This window comes from Uloborus diversus, chromosome 10 (genome assembly GCF_026930045.1).
Source record: "Uloborus diversus isolate 005 chromosome 10, Udiv.v.3.1, whole genome shotgun sequence".
NCBI lineage: Eukaryota > Metazoa > Arthropoda > Arachnida > Araneae > Uloboridae > Uloborus > Uloborus diversus.
In genome coordinates this window covers 101,679,515-101,694,448 of record NC_072740.1, presented here as the reverse complement: position 1 = coordinate 101,694,448, position 14,934 = coordinate 101,679,515, and the positions used below count along the sequence as shown (strand labels likewise).

Sequence of the window (14,934 nt, the reverse complement as noted above, 5' to 3'; positions counted from 1 at the left end):
AATAAATTGTGTGGAGAACACAAGAAATAAAATGTTGGGGTTACATACATCACACCTCACCACTTATCCTTACGAACAAATCACCTCACCAACTAAGATTTCACGTTGAAGAAAAAAAAAAATGCTCAAAGTTAAATTAATGAACATTTTTTTAAAGCGATGTTTAAGGTTGATGCTTTTAAATAATGATTACTCGTCTAGAAGTGTTATACAAATTCTAAAGAGTTTATCTTTCTAGTACAATCAGATTTCAGACTATAAAGTATTTATCAGTCATTTTAACCATTTTCATTACCTTTTCATGGACCTTTAAATATACTACTGGTGGGACCTGATTTCTAAAATATACTACCATGACTAGTTATTATGTCAAGATTTTTTCTAATAAATACGGTCATTGATTTCCCTCAAAGACATCAAGTTCATCATCAAAATGAATATGGGTTTTTCCCATACATAACTACAAAATTTGAGTAATAGAAAAGTAAGAGCTACACGAGAAATGCAATTAGCATGTAATATAGCTTAAAACCTCTTTTCGTCAAAATTTCCGACTCTTAGTCTGAAGCATAGTTACAGATTGAGCAGCGATCGAAAAGTGAATTGGTCATTTCATTTTAGCCTTGAGTTGATCATTTTAGCATTGAATGAACTAATCTGTATACTGTACACATCGTATATGTATGCATTAAACGAAATATTAATTCAACGGGCATCTTCACATTCTGAGATTTAGGATTTGGGGGGTGTCGATAGGTGACTATTAAAATTTTTATAAATATAAAGGTGGAAGGCATTGTAGAAAATACTTGCACATACATATTTGCACATTGAAACCATTTCGAGAGACCAAGTACCCAAACGATGAAAATTGCAATGGAACTTGATTTCGCTAAAAAGAATGATACATTACCCTCCATTAAACCACAAATGTTTTATAGCTCCTTGTCTAAAAAAACTCCACTTTCTTTTAACAAAAAATATAGCTTCCTTCTTTTCAGTTGCTTAATATCTATAAAACTCGCTACGGACTTTTCAAAAATGGTTTATTGTCATTGCAAATTTGCTTCTTAATATTTTGAATTTTAAAAAAATAAAATTTTTGGCACGCAAAATATTGTAATTCCAATGGTGCCGACCTAAGGGGGGGGGGAGTCATGGCGCAGACAGCGCCATTGAAATTTTTAGGAGGGTGTTTTGAGGGGTATTTTTCTCATTTGGAGGGCTTTTGTTTTGGGGGATCTCGACGATATTGAGGGGGTGCGCCCTTGCCATTAGGGGTGGGCACCCCTGATAATTAGCGATATGCTACTGATTTAACTCACTGTTTCCCCTATTCCCTTCCCTTAAGCATCACCCATTAACCTAATTCAATGATTAATTTTACACGGAGAAAATGGAGTAGCGTTTTAGAAATTGTATTAGATCATGACAATCATTCAATGATCTTCACAAACATGAATGTTTTGATTAGAGCTCCAAAAACAGACTAATTCTGCAGTGGAAAGGTAAAGCCTTTTCTACAATTTTTTCAATTTTCATTTTTTTGCATTTTTGTCATCTAAGCTTTATTGTACAAGCTTGCTTATTTGGTTTTCGCTGAAAATAAAGCACTTAAAAAACGTCAAGGTCCAACATTTCACTATTGTTAGCGGGAAATCCGAAACTCATTTCTGCAAACACTGCACTTTACCTTTCCACGGCAGCATTAAATTCTAATGACACAAAATTAAAATTAATTTCTTTAATTCTCTGTAACTTGGCTCAAAGCATTATTATAATTTTATTTATTCCTGGAATATTTTTTGACCCAAATGCTATTCTTCATTATTGCGAGATTATCCTAGGCCTTTATTTACAGGATTCAGCCTTTAGGCGCCTAAAGAGAAAGACAGGTTCTGGCCTACTTTGAATGATGCTTCAGAAATGCATAGAAAATGAGGCTAGTCGTACATCTGAAAGATGCTGTCATGTTGGATGATGTTTTACGTATGCATACATAATAAGGAGTATTTTTTAAGCAAATAATAATTGAAAAAAAAAACCCCCAAAAAAACAAAGATTTATAAAAGTAATTTTAATTAGGAGCAAATGCGGAAAACTTGTGCAGGAATTATTAAAGCTGAACTTTTTACCTGAAAACGTGTACTTTTTTAAAAATATCACGGTCAATAAAACGGATTTCATATCCGTTTCTTATTTATTGGAAATTAAATTTAGTTTAAAAAATGTCTAGTATCAATTGATATCATTGTCATTTCGACTAAACTGGTATTTTCTTCATCTATACACATTTTTAAATTTTTGGACATTTCTCCGAAATCTCTACTTTAAAACTAACTCGGCTAAAAATTACGAACAGGTGCCATTTTTGCAAATTTTTTATATTTTTCGAATGGCAACGTATTTTAAACCGAAGAAAAATTTCTCAATGCAGTAGAGACTCTAAACATTGAAACATTGTGTGTAATAAATTTGCATTAAAAAAACAGAGACCACATTAAATCAAACAAAGAAACTTTAAAATTCCTTTCAAAAACACTTTTTTTAAATGCGTAAATTTCTTCATTTTATCAAAACTAAAATCACCTTACATCAAAATTTCAGTATGAGCTTGAAAAGAGAGAGAAGACATTCTTCAAGGTAAAATTTTCCTTTTCCATGGGTATTCAGATTACGTTAAATAATAGCTTATACTGTGTGATGAAGTCTGGAGCAAATACAAATAAATAGTGAAGTAAGCATACAGAGGTTTCAAGGCTACAAGAGAATTCTCGTGCGGCGAGTTTGTCTCGTCAAACGTCTCTTAGTAGACAGCTGTATGCTTGCTTTGTTTTAGTATGTGTGGCCTGGTGTTTTAATTTCGATATTTTTGCTTCTAATTTCGACATTACTCATTAGAAAGATTTGACATAAAATCGTAATGAAAACCTCAATTTATGATTACTCAAATATTGATCCGCTAAACAGGTAGGATTAGAACTTATTTGAAGCTCAATGCAATCGAGAGAAAGAGAGAGATAGGGTAGATGAGAGGAAAAGTTGGGCCTTGGGAAAAAGTTTTGCACCTGTATTTGGAAAAGAACGAGAAGAGTAGAGAAGGAAATCTAATAGGCAGCGTGGCCTTCTACTTCTTTTCAGTCACCTTGTGAAATTTCATAGCAATATGGCCAGGGGTGCCCATTCCCCCAAGTTCAATGGCGCAAATCCCCCCCCCCCCCAAATTCTCAACCCTCTTTCCCTTTTTTATTTTCTAGCTCTTTTTTAAATTTTATTTATCTTGTTTATTTTTAATATTTTTTATTATTTTTTAAAAAATATTTATTTTCAATTATTATTGTTATTTTATTAGAAAAGTTCTGTGCTACGCCAATGACACACAAACTAAATAAATAAACGAAATAAAATATAAACAGAATAAAATAAAATAAATAACTTAAATTTAAAATAAATCCATAAATATATTTAAATAAATAAAAACATTTACAAAATCTCCCCAAAAAATTTGATGGTGCAACTTGCGCCATAATCCCCCCTATGGGCACCTTCGAATATGGTAGTATCGAGCCAAAAAATATAGGGAGTATGGTTTTTTTCATTATTTTCAAGTTATGGAAAACACAATTTAAAACCGCGAAATTTTTGGGGACATTCCGAGATTTTTCAGAGGAAAACTGCCTTTTAAATTTTTTCACTACATTTCGAATTGCTTGGGTACAATGGCGGAAACTACACTTAAACAGTACGCCTAAGGGGTGGGAAAAAAAGTTAATAGTTTTTATCCCCCGATTTCACTTGAAATCATCATGAGTACTTTTGTTGTCTTTTTCGGGTTTAGATTATGGTCAATGTAATTTGTATTTGAAAGGTATGGCAAATAATAATTTTAATCATTTCAACATTAATAAAAAGGAAAACCGATCAAACACCCTTCACTCAAACTCTCTTTGACCAGGCATGATCTTTGATGAAAAAAAGAATATCTTCCTGTCAGACAGCTGCAATGATTATATTACGTGCGAGCATCTCGTTAATGAACTGATTTAACATTTGCGTTATTTTGTGATAGGAAACAAATAATACCTACAAGCGAAAAAGGACTAAATAACTCCAAATGTGGAATAAAATTATGTGAATTCCAGATGTAAAAGACTAAATAATTTCAAATAAATGTTTCTGCCCTGATATGCAATGAACTAGAAGAGATTGGGGATTGTGTAAATATTCCTCCCGCTAGTTTATGATTTTCTAATCGAATAATTTTGAAGATGCTTAAAAACTTCTCCTCTTTTTCTCCCATTGGATATTTTGAACTTAAAATATTTAAGTCAGTTTTCCATGAAATAGGATTACAACCTTCACTCACAAGCTCTATTAGAAATCCTTGTAATCGTTAGAAGGGGGGGGGGAGAGGGGGACAGTACATTTACATACCTGGGATTTTTTTTCTAACTTCAATTCCACTTTTCACTGAAATTTAAGTAATAAACATCCAGGACAAAATTTGGACATCAGTCCTAGGTATTTCTTGATCACAGACGTTTTATCTATAGAGAAAACTCAAACAAAAAGAATAAAATCTAAAGGTACTCTGAACAATATTCTTTGTACTTAATTTTTTAATTATGAGTTTAAAAGTCATTTATTGGAATGAACAGCTTTTTTAAAAATAAGATTTCAAACTTTTTTTTTCTTAGATGAATTAGCAGCATACTTCCTCCTATCCTATACAATTCCAAGAAGTAAACGACTAGTAAATGTAGGATGTCTACCGGTTAAAGGTGTTCAATGAAAAAAAATCGACTCAGAACCGTAAAAGTTCTCAATTTTATTAAAAAAGTAATAACATGTTCTCATGAAAATGTTTTTACTGACATGAGCCAAAACACTAGTTTTTAGAATGAATTTTTGAAAAATAAATTGTGCTTAGGTGTTCATTCACTGGTCAGTCTATTCTATTATGGATTTATTTAGTTACTATTTGACTGTAAGTAACGATTCGTAAAAACTCTAATGTATGTATTTATTTGCGTTTTGAGTTATTTAAAAGCAAATAATGCTATCTGATGGTATCTTAGCAACTGCTTTGACTCTTGAAAAATGTCAATGACATAAGTGTTAACGACAACTGAAAGAAGCAATGAAGGAATGACATCCCGTTCAATCAATTGGGATTTAAAAAAAAGAGATACGAAAGCGAGGATAAAATAGTATTATGAGAGAAAAAAAAATCACATACTCCTTCATAATTATTTTACTATAATGAAGCCTAAAACTTCCATTTATGCATCTCCTCAGGGTCCGTTTAAGATACCATGGATATTCACCTCTTATATTCAAACTTTTCAATTTTAGTTGTTGACTAAAACAATTTTAACCATTGACTAAAACAATTTTAACCATTGACTAAAACAATTTTTAACCATTGACTAAAACAATTTTTAACTATTGACTAAAACACTTTTTAACCATTGATTAAAACAATTTTTAACCATTGACTAAAAAAAACTTTAACCATTTTGGGGCCCTAGGCCATGGTCTAGTTCCCTTATTCAGTAATCAGGCCCGACAGCTGATTAAGAGAGGGAAAAATGAAACTGAAATAAATTGTCTCCGAAATCTCTTGGGAAAAACTCTTGGTGACGTTTTTACGTAACTTCAGTAGAGTTGTGAGGGAGGAAATTCGAAATTCAGACACTATGTGCTAGTTTGAAATCCCTCCCAACACCCCCCCCCCCCCTTCGAGGTGGGTAGACGACCCGAAAATAATCACTCGCGACCGAGCGACTAAACATCTTACTTTGGAAAATGAAATTAAATACTCAACCGTCCGTTTAAAAACCGAGCCGGCTACTGATCTCTTTCTTTCTTTTGTCAAAAAATGTCATTTCAATATGTCACACTTTGTTTGTGATGACGATGTTTTTGGAACTTTCCTAAGTTCTCCCATTTGCACAGTATTTCACCTCCCCAACGGATAAGGACATAAATCATTTTAGGGTCATTCTTCAAAAAGTGCAACTTTTCTGTCACACGCCTTTTACAGAAAAAACTTTAAGGAACAATTCATTTAACAATGCTTTTCAATTTTATCAGAAATATATCTATTTTAACCTGCCAACAATTTAACAATTTTTATTTTAGTATATTTTTGGTTCACAACATGTTAATTCTTACCTCCGTGCCATGTCACACACCTTGTGTGACTGTTTATGTTGCTTAATAACTTGTTTAACTAGAAGTATATACTTATTTATTATTCCTTTCACAAGTGTCTGAAATACTAATTGTTTAAATACATGTATATTTATTTTTTTAATGTTTTGTTTTAGTAGGATAAGAAGTCATGTCACACAATATATTCTCACCTCCGTTACCTAAACACAAAATACCGTCCCTCATTAACACGTGGCAGTAATGACACCAATCTTTATTTTCCATGATACAAGGAAGCCCCCTTGTTTATTTTCAGCCATAAAAAAAGTTGTGAGATTTTTGCCGAAGAACAAGATGGATTTTGCTTTAAAAACTAAGTGTGGTTATTGCGACTTCTCATCTCCGTGAACTTGAATTTCAGGGATGTAAATTTATGTAAAAAAAAGAAATGACCATGTTTTCTGACCATGCATAACATGTGTAGATTGTAGCAAGAAAGAAACAAAATATTTCCCTGAAAAATGTATCCATCAGGCCAATATTAATGGAAAATTCCTCACCTCCGTGACAGACCCCTTATAAATGTCATTATTTCTGAGGTGAAAATAACTGCTGGAGGGGAAATACATCAATCGTAAGCATTCTACCAAAATTATAAATTGCCAGTATATTCTCAAATTTACTAAATACTATATTTTAACACACATTTGAACCAAAAGGATAACTGCTAATTGGCCTCGATATTAAATTGGACTCGATTTTTAAACATTATAAGTTTTTTTTCTTTTTTTTAATTTATGAGTAAAATAATTGGAACTTAGCTGGGCTATTGTTTATGGTTACTTCTAGTAGGTAACTTTCATTTAAGAATAATAATAAGAAAAAAAAGCAAACAAAAGGTTTCGAAATTGAAAAATATTTGCGTTCAAAAGTTACGTTTTCTGGAGAATGACCCTTTACTTTCCTACCCCATCACTCAAGAACTAGCAAGCGCACATCGGCCGGCATGTAGTACAAAAGTTTTAAACGTACCTTGTGGGAGGGGGGGGAGAAGAATAATAATATATAGTATAATCTCGAATAAATAGAGCAAATGAGTGAAATTGCAGTTAGGTTTCATAAGACAATATTTTCTTCCACAGCTTACTTTGCCTTTTTGTTTTTGTAAAATAATAAAAAATAATCCAGTATAATAATTAATAATACTAGAAAAAATGGCTACTACACTAAGAGTGTATACTGGCCACTGGCGATTAACTAAAATTTGAATTTTCAGGTCTAGAGGTCGGGATCCTGCGGTTATTTCCAAAACAAAGCAGCAGCATTCGACTAGCAACATTATCGCTTGTGTTTCCGTACAGAGGATATTGATAGCTACACTATTTGAGGAAGTCCTTTATTTTTTGCTGATAATTCCAACTAGACAGACTGTTTGCAGAAGCCTTGCCGGGTGCACGCAACCTCGTGTTACTCAGAGGTCAAAGACATGTATATGTGTGAACATATAATCGAATATAGGGCTAATGTTTTGTTCTTCCTTTTGTATGCGAGTTCGGAAAGGGGAATGCGCATGTTTTATGGTTTGTCTGACTTTGCCACCCTCCCCCCAGGGGTGCCTACCTAGGAGGGGGGGTCATGGCGCAGACTGTGCCATTGACATTTTTAGGGGGGGGTGTATTGCGGGGGTAATTTTCTCATTTTGGGAGTGCTCTTGCTTTTTTGGGGGGGAGAGGTTCTTCGCGACATTAAGGGGGGTGCACCATTGTTCTTAGGGGCACCTCTGCTCCCCCTCCCCTGTTTGATTTTCTTTTTATAAACCACTAACTGAAGATGATTTTTTTTTTTGTTACGTCTGCGGGGGGTGTGAGGAGAGTTCTAGTTCAATGATGCAACTCCAAAGATAATACGATGTAGATAATACGGTAAGTATAATGAGGAATTTTTATGTTGGCACTATACTGAAAGTTAAATGTACATTTTAAATCGGTTATTACTGTACTACCCTTTCATTTTACTTTAGTTTCATCGTTGGTAATAATGATGATTAAGTCTACAGATGGTATAATGTTTTTATTGATTCTTTATACATGAAAAAACAATCCAATGCGTTTATCAATTTTTGCGTAAACAATCGATCTGCTTCCCACAAGCTCATAAGAAAAGTTACGCAATCAAAATTTTAATTTACGCAAAATTTCTAATTACTGCTAGTCCAAATAATTTTAAAGGTTAGTCCGATGCATTGAAATTTTAATTTATTTGAAACGGTGTCACTGCAAAACTTTTTAGTCAATAATTTGCTGAAAATCCTTCAACCTTTATCGACTAACTTAAAAATTAGAACAACTTTCTCTAACCCGGTTTCGTTTACATTACTTCCTTGTATTGTTGAAAGGATGACATCTCCCACTGCTCCTCTTCCTCCGAAAAAGGCAAAACAATTCATCGGAAAAAGGTAGCGGTCGGTCAAGGAGAAAAAGGAGCTCGAATGTTAAAACGTACAAGTAAAAATAAATACAGTTTCATATTTTGCTCACCGTCCTCGATTATAACCAACGCAATTTTTATTATAGTTAAACTTGCTTGTAACGAGCTCTGATTCAACAAGAACTCGGATATAACGAGGAAACTAGATATACTTTGTAGTAGGTACAATGTTAAGTGAATGGGAGAAAACTTGGTTATATCGAACAATATTTCATTGAATTCCAACTGTCCGGTCCAGGTAACTCTTTACATCCTTTTATTTCTTCATTTTTTTAAAACATTTTAAAGTCAACCGAAAGTTGGTAATGAATCAAATCCTGACCACAAATGATACCGGCATTTTATTTTATTTATTTTTCATTTTTTGTAGAGTGCACTATACATAGCAAATTGTAGCTGAAATTCAAACTGAAGCAGATAATGAAAGATAAGAACAGGGGCGTGCACAGAAATTTTGGAGCTCGTCGCAAATTACTTTTACGCCCTCCTCCACATTGTTTATCCTACATACATCGTCGCCTCGGAGAAACAGTAAGCTATCTAATCCCAGAAATAACGCTAAGATATCTTACTGTTGCTCTGAGGCGACGATACATTAAAGTTTATGTCAAAAGTGTATTTTATGTTTCTTTTTTAATTTCAAGTTTTCATCCTGAAAATGTACAGATTAGGATCCGTTACTCTTTTGATTAGGTAATTTTCTCTAAGAAATTTCAGTTTTTAAACTTTATTACTAAATAGTCGAAAAAAAATCAATAGTTAATTTGACTCTCTCTTTTAGATCATTTGTTATTACAAGACTTGTGATTTTCGCTTTTTGTTGATGTTTTGTTTTACGAAAACAAAATGTAAATACTTAACTGCACATAAAGCAAAAAACTAAGGTTTTATCTTTAAAACTAGGTTTTATGCTGAAATCACTCGCTACTTATCCCATTTTAACTAACGTCACGTTTGTGTCAACGAAATGAATCCCTCGCAAAAATTCTATCTAGTACTTCCACCGCGAAAATTCAGAAATGGAACAGTCATTTGAAACTTCGCAAAACAATTGCGTTTTTAAAGGTTTTCAGAACTATTTTAAGCAGATAATGGCAATAACAAATGTGGAACAAGTTTTAAAATAAAAACTAAGAACTCATTTTTCCTTTTTTTTTCCAGCAGGATTATCACGTTTAGTACTTCCAGGGTTCGACTAAAAGCCCCAGGGCAAAATTTTGCTTTGAGGCTTCCCCTCCCCTAGAGCTGCTATCTCTCCGAATGTAACCCCCGACCTGAACACTTTGTGTTTCAGTCAACTGCATTATGGGCATAGTTATAAACATTGAAAAATAATTAATAAATAATTAACAAAAATGCTTACAAATCTGGCATGGAGAGCAAGATCATAATTTGTTTCATTAATAAATAATTGTTTAACTAAACATTTTCCATATCATGGCTTACTAATTTTAAGGTAAGACCTCCTCTCCAATAAAGTTTTTACTTTAACAAAACTATATTTTCAACAAATGATTGTTTGTAGTTTATCAAATGCTATTTTTTCTTCAGCTTGGATTTAAAAACTATTTATATTGTTTTAAATTGTTTATATAAGTTAGATTAGAGTTTTGGCGCCCCCTTCAAGTGGGTGAGAAGGGCAGTTGTCCCCGATTGCCCTTGCAGTAATAAGCACCGAGTAATTCCCCTAACAATACTTTTCTTTGTATTAAGGAACAATTCATCTCGAGCAGAAACTGATAAAACGCGTTATCAGTGTTATCTGTCATTGGTATGACCTATTATCTTGTCGTCCAGTCAGATTCATACTTCAAAACTCCTCCTTTCTTAGTCATTTTTGTTTATAATATTTTAAATGTTAGAACAAAGATCTATTTTTTGGCAAGGGAAAACCAGTACACATGAAAAAAAAAAAAAAAAATTAATCTCAAAGACAAAAACTTTGCTGATTTGAACAGAAAATGCGTCATTTTGCAACCAAAATCTTTCTCCGAAATGATTCCCAAATATTTTTACCCCAAATTTCATCGGAATAAAAACATGTATATCGATTTTTTTTAGTATATTTACAAGCAGTCAACATTAGGATGATTCCCAAAAGTAGTATATATCATTATTTGTGTGATACTCTGAAATGATGTTGTAATCAAACGTTTTCAATACGCGGTTTCAACTTCTCGTAATTATTGCAACAATAAATAGATTTCACCTCTTCTAATCATACTAATTTTTCTGTTTTCAATTCTTTATTTTGTATAAATTCGTACAAACACATGCGTTTTCCTTGTTTGGCAGTTTCGCTATATAAGGAAATTAAATGTTCTTTTATAAACAATTTACGTCATTTTTCTCTCGCAACAACTGAAAAAGCGTACGAAAAGTTTCAATACTATGTACGATGTACATTCAAACAAAATCAGTCATGGAGTAATAATTTAAAAGTGTTAGTCACCATTCCCAGTTATAAAATTTAGCAAAAATCTGTATCAAATGCAACAAGTTAAGTTTGACAGAACAAGTTATTCAATAAGGGGAATCTTCAATAAAGCTTTCATTCTATTATGATTCATTTTGTAACCTTTTGAATACAATGTTTGAGTGCTTGTTTAAATGGCGTATTGAAAGTTATAAACGCCGAAATACTATTTCACTGTGAAAAACATTTATGAATAAATCTGTCTACTGTATGAAACAATGCTGACGTAATAACCTTTTATTTCAGTACATGATAACAATTTATCAAACACAAAAATCATGCCAAACAGTTGACATAGACAAGGATTTCAACCGGATGAAATAACGTCAAAATGAATTTTAATCAACTCCTACATACAAATTAATTCGTTGACTGTTTACAGTACATAATTCTACTCATACTGTCAAGCTAAATAAATAAAAATCTGATTCTGTGCTGCCAGATATCATTAAAATAATATTTAGAACAAACCTCCCGCTGTGAGAATGAGAAAATTGGCGCTGTGAAATAAATAACCTCTTGATAGAATATTTTAATTATTAATTCAGTAAAATACAAAAATACAGTATAACTTCGATTTAACGATTTCCTCAATTTAAGGATACACTTCACTGGTGCGAATTTGACTGCACTGAATGTCTATGCTCCTCGATTTAACGATATCCTTGATTTAGCGATAACTTTTTCCAGTCTCTTGACAATCGTTAAATCGGGGTTATACTGTACATCCTATAAAAGAATAAGGTCTAAAGGGAAAAGTACTATTTGTTTATAGTTCCAATAATCGTGATGGCACTATTGTATTAATTTATTTTTTAGCGGGGGTACGCTGTTTTCTGTGTATGTAAATAAACGGAAACATGATGCTAGGCCAAGGTTTTGGCGGGGAGGGGCTTCTAACCTTAGAGCACCTTTGAACGAGTGTCTAGACGAGGGTCCTCTTTCCCTTCCCTCCTCATCCCGCAGGGGTGCCCACCTAAGAGGGGGGGGGGAGTCATGGCGCAGACTGCGCCATTGATTTTTGGAGGGGGGGGGGTGTTGTTTTGAAGGGTAAGTTACTCATGCTTAGGGGGGCTCTTGCTTTTTGGGGGTCTTTGCGATATTTAGGGGGTGCGCCCTTGATCTTAGGGGTGATGGGCACCCCTGCCTCCGGGATAAGTAGTAAGTGACTTAAGGCTTTACTTTAAGAAAGTGTTTCAATATTATCAGTTGCTTATCGTTCAACAATGAAACACAAGTAAAAGACTGATCATTACAGTAAACTATGAAATGTGATGCAACACTTTTCATGCAGGTACACTTAATTTACAATTGCACTATGACATTAAATGTGTTGAATATTAATATCCCATATGAACTTCAACATATAGACATCGTCATAATTTGAACTAAGACAAACTGGGAAAAAGCTTCCAACTGGTTTTCATAGTGACTTAATTCTAAGGATAGGTTCGACGTCAACCTTTCATAAAGAAATAGATACGTGTATTAATAATACGGTTGACCAAAAAAAAAAAAAAAAAACCATAAAAGTACTCAAAATACCGTACTAAAAATATTATTTTCTGCTTCATATTTCTTGATAATGAAGGTGAAGCACAATTAAACAACATACATTGAAGTAAACAATCGATAGCTGTGTGATCGTTTTTATGAAATATGTTCTAACGTTCTACTCTATTACGTAAAACTTGTTAAATATTAATATGCCATATAAATTTTAATAACATGCGCATCAATAGAATTTGAATCAAAACAAATTGTGTACGAAGAGATAAGCTTCCAAACGATTGTCATATTGACTTAATACGAAGGATATGTTCGACGTCACTTTTTCCCACAGAAATAGACACGCATATTGATGTGTATTAAAAATTTTTAGTCGAAAAAGTTCTCGAGATGTCGAAATAACGTATTAAAAATTTTTAGTTTCATATTATTTAATAGTGAAGCACACGTAAACAACTTACTTCGAAGTAAACTAATGATTGTGATGCAACTGTCTGCGCAGGTACTCTAAAGTTACAAGTACACTACTACGTAAAATTTGTTGAATATTAATTTTCCAACATCAACTTCAATAACATGCACATCATCAGAATTTGAATCCCGACAAATTGTGTAGAGCTAAAGCATGCGATGCTTTTCACATTGACTTAATTTGAAGGAAATGTTCTACGTCATCTCTTCCACAGAAACAATCGTACATTAATGCGCAATAATAATCTTTAGCCAAAAAAGTACTCGAAATTACGTAATAAAGATCATCGAAAGCTCAGCATGGAAAAGAAAACAGCAAGAAACAAGCGATTCCAACGGCTAAGATGAAGAGAGAGCACTAGCATACCTAAAATTAGCCGGTGTATTTCGAAGCAAAAAATCCATAAAAATTGTACTTACTAGGAGACCTGACTGAGATCAAGACTTGTTAACCAGGAGCTAAGTAGAAATGGCACAAATATATAAATAGGTAATTCCTTGATGTTGAAGGAAGAATGTGACAGGGTAAATCAACACAAATTGAACAAAACCGTCAGCGAAATCAGCCACACATAGCACCTTCCCTACGAACACCCCAACTGCATTCTTACTACGAAGCACACGCAGATGAATCTGAGGGAGGGGATTGGGTTACCGAACTGTGTTTCCTCGCCACGTGGACTATACAGCGGCGTTATCGCGCCAATGCAGTTGTGACTGATTAAAATGTCGCCAAGCTGATTCGAGTGAAACATCTCATGAACTGAAGTTCAGAGATTCTCCTTCTGTGAGCGATTCTTCAACTCAACGTCTTTCGTCTGAGTGAAAAAATGAAAATGCGATTATAGTTTGGGAAATATCTCAATAATTTGACAGGGGGGGGGGCAGTGCCGGGAGTTCAATATTTAGTTCCGGGACAGTTATAACATGCATTTATTACCGGTACTATAAATATAATGCTTGTTTATTAACATGATTTTACTATCACTATTATTCATTTTCCATAGAAGAGAGACAGAGCTGCATTGTGATATAATACATATATATATATATATATATATATATATATATATATATATATATATACATTATCCAGCCATTTCGAACTTTTCCAGGGGTGTAGGGGGTGCAAAGGATGTGCACTCAATGTATATTTTAACTTAAAACAACAAAAGCTACTACTCTTATATAGTACACTTATGTATAAAAACATTCATTTTTCAAAGCCGGGGTAGGGAGCAATTGACCTGCCTGACCCCTTTAATGTCTGGAAAGAAAATAAATATGCATATACATTTTTATAACAGGGGTGTCCACTTAGGGACCCCCTCCCCTAAGTGGGCACCCCTGATATAAAAATGCATATTCATATTTATTCATTAATATGCTTAAATTTAGTCAGCTTAGTCAGACTGCGCCATTGAAGTTTTTAGACGTGGGGGGGGAGGGGGGCAAGGAGTAATTTTCTGTTTTTTAGGGGGGTTGCCCGATTTGGGGTCTTTGTGTTATATGGGGAGGGTGCACCTTTCCTCTTGCGGGGAAGAGCATCTCTGTATATATGCATAGACATTTATACATGAGAAAGGTAAGTGAGCCAAAGTTGACCATAACTAAGCTTTGACGATTTTTCATAATTATCTGGTTAGACTTCTTTTTCTGAAATTTTTAATGCTGAATTTAGCACTTGTGTGTAACGCATATCAAGTGTGATATTTTTTGAAAGATAAACTTTAACTGTGTTTTTATTGCACTTTTAAAATTGTAGTTTGTGGGCCACTTTAGGAGCAAAGTGTTCCAAAGTTGACTTAAGAGTTGAAATCAATCTTAGAATCCGA

At 33.5% G+C, this 14,934-nt stretch overlaps 1 protein-coding gene across 1 annotated transcript in view; it reads right to left on the bottom strand.

Moving 5' to 3' along the window:
- The window catches only part of LOC129231242 (protein roadkill-like), a 67,243-nt gene extending 53,530 nt beyond the window's left edge, over nucleotides 1–13,713 (bottom strand). The window contains exon 1 of the mRNA XM_054865517.1: nucleotides 13,520–13,713. The gene's annotated coding sequence lies outside the window, so the exon portion shown is untranslated. The remainder of the gene's footprint in view (nucleotides 1–13,519) is intronic.
- Between the last annotated feature and the right edge of the window lie 1,221 nt (nucleotides 13,714–14,934).